This window comes from Procambarus clarkii, unplaced genomic scaffold, assembly GCF_040958095.1.
Source record: "Procambarus clarkii isolate CNS0578487 unplaced genomic scaffold, FALCON_Pclarkii_2.0 HiC_scaffold_116, whole genome shotgun sequence".
NCBI classification, from domain to species: domain Eukaryota; kingdom Metazoa; phylum Arthropoda; class Malacostraca; order Decapoda; family Cambaridae; genus Procambarus; species Procambarus clarkii.
Window position 1 is genome coordinate 311419 of NW_027189149.1, and position 12461 is coordinate 323879.

Below are 12461 nucleotides of genomic sequence, written 5' to 3' on the forward strand. Positions count from 1 at the left end.
ATAATGTTTTTTGTTTTGTTTTGTTTTGTTTCGTTTGTTTTTGTTTGAATGGCTGGCTGGCTGGCTGGCTCCACGGGAAATTCACGGAGTTGTGTGGAATAAGGCCTGGTAAAATGAATTAATATGTATGTCATGTTTAAAACAAACTCGCTTAATATAGTGTGTGAGGCTTTATACAAAAACAAACAACCAAAACAAAACATGTTGTATATATATATATATATATATATATATATATATATATATATATATATATATAGCTTAATCCGGGTTTGAACTCGCAACTCCAAGAATACGCATCACTTATATACACTTTACCACTGGACCACTGCAGGACACTTGATGCTGAGGTATCAATTTAATGACGTAAATGCCATTTCCACAAATAAATGATAATTTAAAAGTATTTGTATGTACAAATCTTTTCTGTTTAAAAGGCTACAATATCAGTTACTGATATAATTTGTGTTAATGTTTCTATACCCACAGGAAGGCATGTTTTTGCTTATATGTAAGGGGTACGGAGAAGGAATCCACAGACCATCATTCCCCTTCCCCCCCCCCCTCCCACCTACTACCACCACCACCACCACCACCACCACTACTCACCACCAATCACCACCAATCACCACCACCACCAATCACCACCAATCACCACCACCACACCTAACCGAAAACCCCCTAACACATCAACCCTCCCCCCAATCAACAGGCGAAATAATAACCCTCAAATGCCTGCCTGCCTGCCTGCCAGCCAGCCAATACTAACGGTCTTCTCAGAAAGAAAATCTCTTTGTATCTGTATTACTTGATGAAATGTATGATTCTAATAATGAAAATAAATTGTTATGTCGGTTGTATGAGCATAATGACCAATATGCACGTGATATGAATGAATTAAATAGTGTAGTTTTAAGTAATTAGGTTGTAGACACATTAAGCGGATATGATATTTGACGCGTCCAGAACTGGTGATTTTTGGTTTAGTTTTAAATGCACCACCACCACCACCACCACCATTGCTTCCCCAGAGCCTAATTAAGGACCGGTAAAAGGAGTCAATATGTATGTCATCTATAAAACCAAAGAATGAATAAAAACACACACACACACACCTACATAATAGTACTAGGAAGATTGTATGGCATAAAAAAAAAAAAAAAAGTACTCCCATTGGGTCGTTTGAACTCGCGACTTCCAAAACACCAGCCACACACCTTACCACCCAGCCACCATAGAGTTGGTATAATTGTGCAACTTTAGTTATAAAACTAAAGTTCTTATTGTCTCAAATCTTATTGTCTGTTCTATGAAAAGGCATGATGTAAATTATGTATTTTTTGAATGATTGAATTGTAGGCACATTAAGCGGATTCGATATTTGATATATCCAGAAAAGGTGATTTCTGTTCAGTTTTAAAATGCATCACCGTTAACGCTAAAGGACTGGTAAAACGACTCGATGTTTGTCATTTTTAAAATAAACACTAAAACTAGGCCCTTAACATATATAATGTTTGAATATAAATTGAATGCATATAAATACAAAGTGGGAGTGGCTGGCTGGCTGGCTGCCTGCCTGCCTGGCTGGCTGGCTGGCTGGCTGGCTGGTTGGCTGACTGGCTGGCTGCCTGGCTGCCTGCCTGCCTGCCTGCCTGCCTGCCTGCCTGCCTGCCTGCCTGCCTGCCTGGCTGGCTGGCTGGCTGGCTGGCTGGCTGGCTGGCTGCCCGCCCGCCCGCCCGCCCGCCCGCCCGCCCGCCCGCCTGCTTGCCTTGCCTTGCCTTGCCTTGCCTTGCCTTGGCTGTCCTGTCCTGTTATTGCCTTGCCTTGCCTTGCCTTGCCTTGCCTTGCCCTGCCCTGCCTTGGCTGCAGCTGGCTGGCTGGCCGTAAATCAACTCTTAACAACACCACACCACACCACACCATCACTCATCACCCATCACCCACCACCGGCCCCAGTCTCCCAGCCTCTCTTATATACCCGAGCAGGCCCTTTAAATTATTTGAATTGTTGCACTTCGGCCAATGGCACGATCGCTGCTGCTCAAACATATTCTGGTTCACAAGTATTATAATATATTATATTATATTATATTATATATATATATATATATATATATATATATATATATATATATATATATATATATATATATATATATATATATATATATATTTATTCATGAAACACATTAAAACCTTGATCATTTATTCATTCGTTACGTCTAGTGAAGAATTGCTTTTGTTCATTTGTATGATTAAAAATTGATAGAATATGAATTCCTCGCTTAAAGTAAAATATAAAATATATATTGGATTTATATGATTGGTTAATATTCCAAGTGATGCTGAATATCCCCTATAATTTTGTTTTGTTTGTTTGTTTGTTATGTACACATTCCAAATGAAATCAATATAAATGTTATTATTAATGTTTGAAAGTTGATTGTCTACTTGAATCTCTCTATTAAAGTGTGTGTGGCTCCGGATGGAGCCTGGTTATGGTATTTGTCGTGGTGGGTGGCAGAAGTGCTTACTTCTTCTCTGTCTTCTTTGGCAAAAGAACTGCCTGAATGTTTGGAAGAACACCTCCCTGTGCAATGGTTACGCCAGACAGAAGTTTGTTGAGTTCTTCGTCGTTGCGGATGGCCAACTGCAAGTGACGTGGGATGATACGGGTCTTCTTGTTGTCACGTGCGGCGTTACCGGCGAGCTCCAGAACTTCGGCAGCGAGGTATTCCATGACGGCTGCCAGGTAGACAGGAGCGCCAGCACCGACGCGTTCGGCGTAGTTGCCCTTACGCAGCAGACGGTGAATTCTGCCCACGGGGAACTGAAGTCCGGCCCTGCTGGAGCGAGACTTTGACTTGCCCTTCACTTTGCCTCCCTTGCCGCGTCCTGACATTGCTGCTGCTGTTGTGGGTTTGTGGTGGTTTTATGCCGCCCCGCAGATCGAGCTTCGTGTTATATACCCCGCTCAGGATCAAGGGAGCCCGCCACTGACCAATCAGCGCGCTCCGCCACGCGACCCGCTCTGAGCTGAGTCGCGAGCGGGATATAAAAGGAAAGCTCGCCTCGCGCAAAAGTTCATTATTGTATCGCAACGCCAGCCAGCACGAGCATCATCATGCCACCCAAGGCATCTGGAAAGGCTGCCAAGAAGGCCGGAAAGGCCCAGAAGGCCATTGCCAAGGGCGATAAGAAAAAGAAGCGCAGGAGGAAGGAGAGCTACAGCATCTACATCTACAAAGTGCTGAAGCAGGTCCACCCCGACACTGGTATCTCTTCCAAAGCCATGTCGATCATGAACTCGTTCGTGAACGACATCTTCGAGCGCATCGCCGCCGAGGCTTCTCGCCTGGCCCACTACAACAAGCGTTCCACCATTACCAGTCGGGAGATCCAGACGGCTGTAAGGCTCCTGTTGCCCGGAGAACTGGCCAAGCACGCCGTCTCTGAGGGCACTAAGGCCGTCACCAAGTACACCTCCTCCAAGTAAACGGCTTACTTACTGCCCTGTGGTGGTGGCTTGGCCTCAAACCAACAAACTCGGCTCCATTGGAGCCACACTTTAATTTCTAAAGAGATTGTGAGTGTTAGACACCAATACTATTATAACAAAAACCTCTGTCACTGAAAGCAAATAGCTATAAAATGAGAATATTTATGAAACTGTCTGTGTGTGTTTCTCTCTCTCAGTGTCTGTCTGTCTGTCTGTCTGTCTGTCTGTCTGTCTGCCTGCCTGCCTGCCTGTCTGTCTGTCTGTCTGTCTGTCTGTCTGTCTGTCTGTCTGTCTGTCTGTCTGTCTGTCTTGTCTGTCTTGTCTGTCTGTCTGTGTGTGTCTCTCTCTCTCTCTCTCTCTCTCTCTCTCTCTCTCTCTCTCTCTCTCTCTCTCTCTCTCTCTCTCTCTCTCTCTCTCTCTCTCTCTCTCTCTCTCTCTCTCTCAACACATATAAGCACTCGGTATCTTTTTTCTAGAGATTAGAGATTCATTGTTATGTTCCACATTAGGATTACTATGCAGGCCACCCTCTTAGGTTTGAAAATGTCAAGAAAACGGTTAATTTAAAATGTCATCTCCTAACTTAACAGATTAAGCCAGAGGACCGAAAACAGAATAAAACAGGACTGGACAGTATATGTCACTTATACAAGCTGCTTTTATTTCTAGTACAGTATGACAATTTTTATTTTGGGGGGGGGGGTGATCCTTGACAGTGCATAAGAGTGAAAAGCGACGGCGTTTTGTTTGTAAGAGAACAGGTTGTACTACAAATGACTTGATTTATTGATATCACATGTATGTATGACACCTAAATTATGCTAGGAATGTCTGAAATCTCCTTAGAAGGATATTTTGGCCCTGAGAAGGGCCGAGTTTGGTGTATACTAGGGTGGTCGATTTAGCTTATGCACGCTCTCCACGGATACGGCGAGCAAGCTGAATGTCCTTTGGCATGATGGTGACACGCTTGGCGTGGATGGCACAGAGGTTAGTGTCCTCGAAGAGACCGACCAGGTAAGCCTCGGATGCCTCCTGTAAAGCCATGACGGCAGACGACTGGAAGCGAAGATCGGTCTTGAAGTCCTGGGCAATCTCGCGCACCAGACGCTGGAAGGGAAGTTTCCTGATGAGCAACTCGGTGCTCTTCTGGTAACGACGGATCTCACGCAGGGCGACCGTTCCGGGCCTGTAACGGTGAGGCTTCTTCACACCCCCTGTGGCAGGAGCAGACTTGCGTGCTGCCTTGGTGGCCAGCTGCTTACGAGGAGCCTTGCCTCCCGTGGACTTGCGAGCAGTCTGCTTGGTGCGAGCCATGGTGAACAACTGTGGTTTGTGATGGCCGGATTAACGGATTAAAAAGTCCATAGAGCTGGCAAGCAGGGGATGGAAGAACGGGGCGAGGTTGCAGAAATCTTGAGCAAGGATCTGGAGATGAGGTGAAGAGGGGAGATGAAAGATCGGTGGCCCAACCACCGTGGATTTGAGCTTGATCAGATGAAAGTAGAATTGAGTGGGGTGTCATTTGCAATACACACAGAGGCCGGGAACGCAAGCAGCTGGCAGTGGAGGTTTGATGTCAGATGATGTTAAGTCAGTTCGTTAGGAGTCTTCTTTCTTGTTGATTTCACCAAACTTTGATCGTTGTTCTTTTTTTTGGGCTTGTCGGTCTTGGTGGTCACGGTTCGTGTTGATGCTGGAAGGTGATCTTTCCTTGGGGGTGATGGTGTACCGACAGATACGTCCTCATCCGATTCATCAGATGAGTGAGGAGCAGGGGTGTTGACACGCTGGGGTAGATTTCTTGAAGGTTGGGTTCTTGAGGGTTGATGTCTTGAAGGTAGAGTTCTCGGAGGGTGTGTAACAGCGGTAGGTACTGCAGCAGAAGGTGCTGCATAGTCGGTACCCTCTATAGGGTCACACCAAGGGTCGATAGCAGCGAAATTCGCCACTAAGACGGGTGAAGGGACAGCAGCAGCTGGAGAAGCGTGTGGAGCAGGAGCTGACAGTATGTCAGAAAGCGTGGCTGCGTTCACAGTGATGTCATGGTTGGTAACGGGAACTGATGCAGAAGTGGGGGTCACATGAGGCAGAGTCTTGTGAGCTGTAGGTACCCGAACAGGATCTGAGGGCTGCATTGCAGTGGCGGAATCGTCGTCGTCGGATGTAGAGTCAGCATCCTCCTCTACAGGGTCAGTTGTTGGAGATGAACGCGGAGCGTTGAAAACTTCCTCAGGAACAATGAAGGTAGGGAGACCGTTCGCCTTGTACAGAATTTTCAGAAGCCTCACGAATTCTCGGGGGTTATTGCCAGCAGTAATTCTGGCTGTTGATATCAGAGCTTTTACTGTGCTCTGCCCAATTAGCTTTGTCTTTGGTTGGGCCGGTGGCGATGGCTGGCTCGACGAATCGCTGGTTGGCGTTTGGGAGCTGGCTCCCCATTGGCTGGTAGTAGCAGTGGGACGTCCTCCCGGGAGCTCCGGGAAGATGGCGGCTTGGGCGTTGAAACCTGAAGTAGAGGTGGTCGCTGATTGGCTTGTTGCTTCAGAGGTACTGGCTCCGGTTGAAGATGTGGATTTCTCCATGTTTTTAATAGCGTTTTGTCTGTGAGGACAATGTATGGAGATTGCTGGATGATCGCCTTTGCACAGCAAGCAGCATAGTGTTTCAGACTTGCAGATGGAGTAATGGTGGTCAGCTGAGCAGAGGCTACACTTCTGAATCCGCTGGGTACATTTGCTGGTGGAGTGGGTGTACTCGTAGCATCGGAGGCACTGGTTGACGATGTGAAAACGTTCCATCTTCACACGGAAAGGCGGAATGTGAATTCCAAAGCTGTAAACTCCATTTCTGGTAGCCATAGTAGCCGAAGCTACCGTCTCGAAGGTCAGCTTCAGGGAGCGACTTGAATTGAAGAATTGAGCTTGGTGAAGCCGTAGGTCCGGGTTTGATGCCTTGAAGTCGTGCATGAACGCACTATCATCAGCGTCATCTTGTTCCACGATCCATTGACTGAGATCGTGAATAACGACAGAGTGTTCAGCCAGGTACTGGCGTGGGAAGTTGAGACGAAGGTGTTGGTTGGAGAAGTTAGCGCTGTAAGACAGAAGTTTGTCGACTTCCTCCTCACTATAAAAGAAGAAAAGGATGTCCGTGCCTTCCTGCTTGATGTCGTTGGGTGTTACTCCTGCAACGTCTTTAAAGAGCTTCAGGAGAGATGTCTTGGAGAATGGATGTTCGTTGAGGGGCGTACCCCTGATCTTGAAGCGTTTGTGACGCATAATGAGCTTCCTGGAGGCCGATGTATCTCTCTCAAAGACTACACGTCACTGAAGATGGCCTCCCGTCTCTACCCGGCATAAAATACCAAGTTAGGAGTGGGGTCTGACCATCTAGAGAGACGCAAGTCTGCTGCCAATTGTTTATCCACCCTGCAGTACTGGGTGCGAGAGAGAAGAGCTGGAGCAACGCGAGCACGTCCGACCGCGACGGTTGCTAGTTGCTGAGTCCGTGTGATGTGATCTGTGATGGCCGGCGCCGAAAAATTTTTGCTTATATACGCCGTCTCGAGGCGCTTGCTCGAGCGCCATTGGCTGCTCGACTCGCCTACGTCACCCCGTTGCCCTTCCCCTCCTTCCTCTGGCTGCAGCCAACAGGCGGCTCACCTCAATCACTATTATCGCTGATTTTGCTCTATTTTTTGGATTTGTGCAAAAGTCATTTCACAGGGACGTGAAACAGACGAGTAGGCAACTGCAGTTTTGAAAGCGTTGTGAGAAAGCCGTGTCTACTCGACCACAAGCGTAAAGTAAGGGCAGGCAGGAGTTGCAATGCTACTAGTACGTCCGCTTGATGGGATATAGTCGGGAAATCGTGCGGGCATTCGTCAATTCGATTCACACAACTTCAACACCATGACTGGACGCGGCAAGGGAGGCAAGGGACTCGGAAAGGGTGGCGCCAAGCGTCATCGTAAGGTGCTACGTGACAACATCCAGGGCATCACCAAGCCCGCTATTCGTCGCTTAGCTCGTCGTGGCGGCGTGAAGCGTATTTCGGGTCTCATCTACGAAGAGACCCGTGGCGTCCTGAAGGTGTTCCTCGAGAACGTCATCCGTGATGCTGTAACCTACACGGAACACGCCAAGAGGAAGACCGTCACTGCCATGGACGTGGTGTACGCTCTGAAGCGCCAGGGTCGTACCCTCTACGGATTCGGCGGATAAGAGCTTGGCTAATCCATCGATTCCACCCACCACCACCTCAAAACGGGACCTAATTAGGTCCCTATACTTTTTTACTGAAGGGCTTAATAGACGATAACATAAATTGTTTTGATATCAGCTAGCACATTGGGTCTTATGAAATCTATTTTTTATCCTCGCATGCTTAAAGGGACTCTGATTGGGGAGGGAGGGGGGGGGGGGGGAAGGTTTGTTACGTTATATACTAGCAGAGCAGGATCATTGGTGGGGGGGGGGGGGTGAGGGGGAGAGAGAGAGAGAGAGAGATCTTTCCCAACTCTTCCTTTTTACATGAGTGAGCTACCCGTTTTATTCATTTTATCCTTCTCAGAGCTGTTTTGATAGTATCCAAATGATGGTAAATGAAAAGGGAGGACACGAATATCTACCCAGAATTCAGGACTGGCAATCGATATGCATGTTTGAGTGCGAATCTTTTTCTCTCTCAACTTAGGTATACGTTTATGTCGTACCTAAAAGCGAGAACCACACTATTGGGACAAGTATGCAAGGCCCAATTTTCCTAACAAGCACAGTTAATTTTGTTATTTTCGAACATTTCTTTCCAAATTGGTTTATCCAATTAACAGTATTATATTAAGATCATGAATTGCTGGGTTAGGTTAGGTTAGGTTAGGTTAGGTTAGGTTAGCTTAGCTTAGGTTAGGTTAGGTTAGGTTAGGTTAGGTTAGCTTAGCTTAGCTTGGGTTAGCTTAGGTTAGGTTAGGTTAGCTTAGCTTGGGTTAGCATAGGTTAGGTTAGGTTTGATTACATTTCTATGTTAGATTTAACTCAAATTCAAAACAATTGCAGTCATTCGGCTTGTTAGTCAACTTGCCTCTAATAGGGGCAATTTGTCTAACAAGACTATTTAGTTTTGTGTGCATATATATATATATATATATATATATATATATATATATATATATATATATATATATATTATAGCTTCAAGACTCCGAACCAATATAGAAGCATCAAGAGGAAGTGCTTGTGTTATGGGCCAATAGGCCTTCTGCAGTTACTTCCATTCTTATGTTTTTATTCCCATTGGTTCGTGTTTTATCTTGTGTAAATGTCAATCACCTCACCAAAAACTTTGGTACCATATCACCTCACCCATGTATGTGTGTATATATATATATATATATATATATATATATATATATATATATATATATATATATATATATATATATATATATATATATATATATATATATATATATATATATATATATATATATATATATATATATATATATATATAATATACAGAGTAAATCTACCCCAAAAGTAATGATTTATTTGTCTACAAAACTAAACTCTTTTTGGAATCATATGAGGCCCCTCCACTGAGGGGGGAGGCCTGGATGTTTATTGTCATGTGTATTCATGCTGCTTGCATGTCGTCGTTTATTTTGCCTTTGTTGTTTTCTTGACAGCTTTCTTTGCCTTGGGTGGTTTGGGAGATTTTGAAGCTCTCTTTATTTTGGGCTTTTTGTTCCCAACAACAAGCTGCTGCTGCTGCTGCTTCTTTTTCAAGGCTGTAGGTGGTTTGTTGCTTGTGGCGGCTTTCTTGGGAGTTACCACGGCCTTCTTTGCTGCTGTAGATGGTTTCTTGGTTGTGGTGGCTTTCTTGGGAGTTAGAACGGCCCTCTTCTCTGCTACGGCCAGCTTGAATGATCCACTAGCTCCACTTCCCTTGGTCTGAACAAGAATGCCGTCAGCCACTGCTTTCTTGAGAAATCTTCGGATGTAAATGGCGATCTTGGCAGCCTCGACTTTGTTGTTGGCAACAACGTACTTCTTGATTGCTTGTAGAGACGAGCCCTTACGGTCTTTGAGTGCTGCGACCGCGGCTAGAACCATTTGACTAGTTTTCGGGTGAGCAACCTGGACGCGAGGTTTCCTGGTGGTGGCCACCACAGCAGCAGCAGCCGCAGCCTTCTTGGTAGGCTTTGCTTCTACCATGATGATGATGAGATAACCAAGGTGATGAGAGACGCTCAGACAGTCACGGGGGAATGATGCTGCCGCCGCTTGAGCCGAACCTATTTATGTGCCGGCACGGTACAGAAGCTGCAACCTGGCAACTCGTCCACCAATCACGACGGTTGGTTTTACGGCTCCGAAACCTGGATCCCATATCTTCTCTAAAATAGAAGCATTTGTTCATGTTCTTTGTAAAAGTATCATAAAGCAGGACAGATGAGACAAATATCATAAAAACTGAAGAGCAGATGAGCACACACATGTATGTATTACAAAAGAAAATCCACAAATTCATTAGAAATTGGCAGGGTAGGCTGAGGAAGTAGGTAGATGTAAAATGTCTGTAAATGGCGAAAGAACATAAACCCAAGACTGAATAAACGATGTTAAATATCCATGCCAAGGAGACAAAAATATGTTAGGATACAATTACCATTAAGACACCACAAGAAGGTCCGTATCCTGCCGTGATGACTAAAAAGAGTTGGTTATTAGCCACAATGTGTAGGCAGTCTCATGCCAACGGCCATACCACGTTGAGAACACCGCTTCTCGTCCGATCAGCGAAGTTAAGCAACGTTGGGTTTGGTTAGTACTTGGATGGGTGACCGCCTGGGAACACCAAATGCTGTTGGCAATAATGTTTTTTGTTTTGTTTTGTTTTGTTTCGTTTGTTTTTGTTTGAATGGCTGGCTGGCTGGCTGGCTCCACGGGAAATTCACGGAGTTGTGTGGAATAAGGCCTGGTAAAATGAATTAATATGTATGTCATGTTTAAAACAAACTCGCTTAATATAGTGTGTGAGGCTTTATACAAAAACAAACAACCAAAACAAAACATGTTGTATATATATATATATATATATATATATATATATATATATATATATAGCTTAATCCGGGTTTGAACTCGCAACTCCAAGAATACGCATCACTTATATACACTTTACCACTGGACCACTGCAGGACACTTGATGCTGAGGTATCAATTTAATGACGTAAATGCCATTTCCACAAATAAATGATAATTTAAAAGTATTTGTATGTACAAATCTTTTCTGTTTAAAAGGCTACAATATCAGTTACTGATATAATTTGTGTTAATGTTTCTATACCCACAGGAAGGCATGTTTTTGCTTATATGTAAGGGGTATATATATATATATATATATATATAGCTTAATCCGGGTTTGAACTCGCAACTCCAAGAATACGCATCACTTATATACACTTTACCACTGGACCACTGCAGGACACTTGATGCTGAGGTATCAATTTAATGACGTAAATGCCATTTCCACAAATAAATGATAATTTAAAAGTATTTGTATGTACAAATCTTTTCTGTTTAAAAGGCTACAATATCAGTTACTGATATAATTTGTGTTAATGTTTCTATACCCACAGGAAGGCATGTTTTTGCTTATATGTAAGGGGTACGGAGAAGGAATCCACAGACCATCATTCCCCTTCCCCCCCCCCCCCTCCCACCTACTACCACCACCACCACCACCACCACCACTACTCACCACCAATCACCACCAATCACCACCACCACCAATCACCACCAATCACCACCACCACACCTAACCGAAAACCCCCTAACACATCAACCCTCCCCCCAATCAACAGGCGAAATAATAACCCTCAAATGCCTGCCTGCCTGCCTGCCAGCCAGCCAATACTAACGGTCTTCTCAGAAAGAAAATCTCTTTGTATCTGTATTACTTGATGAAATGTATGATTCTAATAATGAAAATAAATTGTTATGTCGGTTGTATGAGCATAATGACCAATATGCACGTGATATGAATGAATTAAATAGTGTAGTTTTAAGTAATTAGGTTGTAGACACATTAAGCGGATATGATATTTGACGCGTCCAGAACTGGTGATTTTTGGTTTAGTTTTAAATGCACCACCACCACCACCACCACCATTGCTTCCCCAGAGCCTAATTAAGGACCGGTAAAAGGAGTCAATATGTATGTCATCTATAAAACCAAAGAATGAATAAAAACACACACACACACACCTACATAATAGTACTAGGAAGATTGTATGGCATAAAAAAAAAAAAAAAGTACTCCCATTGGGTCGTTTGAACTCGCGACTTCCAAAACACCAGCCACACACCTTACCACCCAGCCACCATAGAGTTGGTATAATTGTGCAACTTTAGTTATAAAACTAAAGTTCTTATTGTCTCAAATCTTATTGTCTGTTCTATGAAAAGGCATGATGTAAATTATGTATTTTTTGAATGATTGAATTGTAGGCACATTAAGCGGATTCGATATTTGATATATCCAGAAAAGGTGATTTCTGTTCAGTTTTAAAATGCATCACCGTTAACGCTAAAGGACTGGTAAAACGACTCGATGTTTGTCATTTTTAAAATAAACACTAAAACTAGGCCCTTAACATATATAATGTTTGAATATAAATTGAATGCATATAAATACAAAGTGGGAGTGGCTGGCTGGCTGGCTGCCTGCCTGCCTGGCTGGCTGGCTGGCTGGCTGGCTGGTTGGCTGACTGGCTGGCTGCCTGGCTGCCTGCCTGCCTGCCTGCCTGCCTGCCTGCCTGCCTGCCTGGCTGGCTGGCTGGCTGGCTGGCTGGCTGGCTGGCTGGCTGGCTGGCTGGCTGCCCGCCCGCCCGCCCGCCCGCCCGCCCGCCCGCCTGCTTGCCTTGCCTTGCCTTGCCTTGCCTTGCCTTGCC

General features: G+C 44.8%; 1 non-coding gene across 1 annotated transcript; it reads left to right on the forward strand.

Annotated features, from left to right (window-relative positions):
• The first annotated feature begins 10259 nt into the window (after positions 1-10259).
• Positions 10260-10378, forward strand: LOC138360750 (5S ribosomal RNA). Its single transcript, XR_011226616.1, has one exon. It is a non-coding gene; the product is annotated as a 5S ribosomal RNA (ribosomal RNA).
• The last annotated feature ends 2083 nt before the right edge of the window (positions 10379-12461 follow it).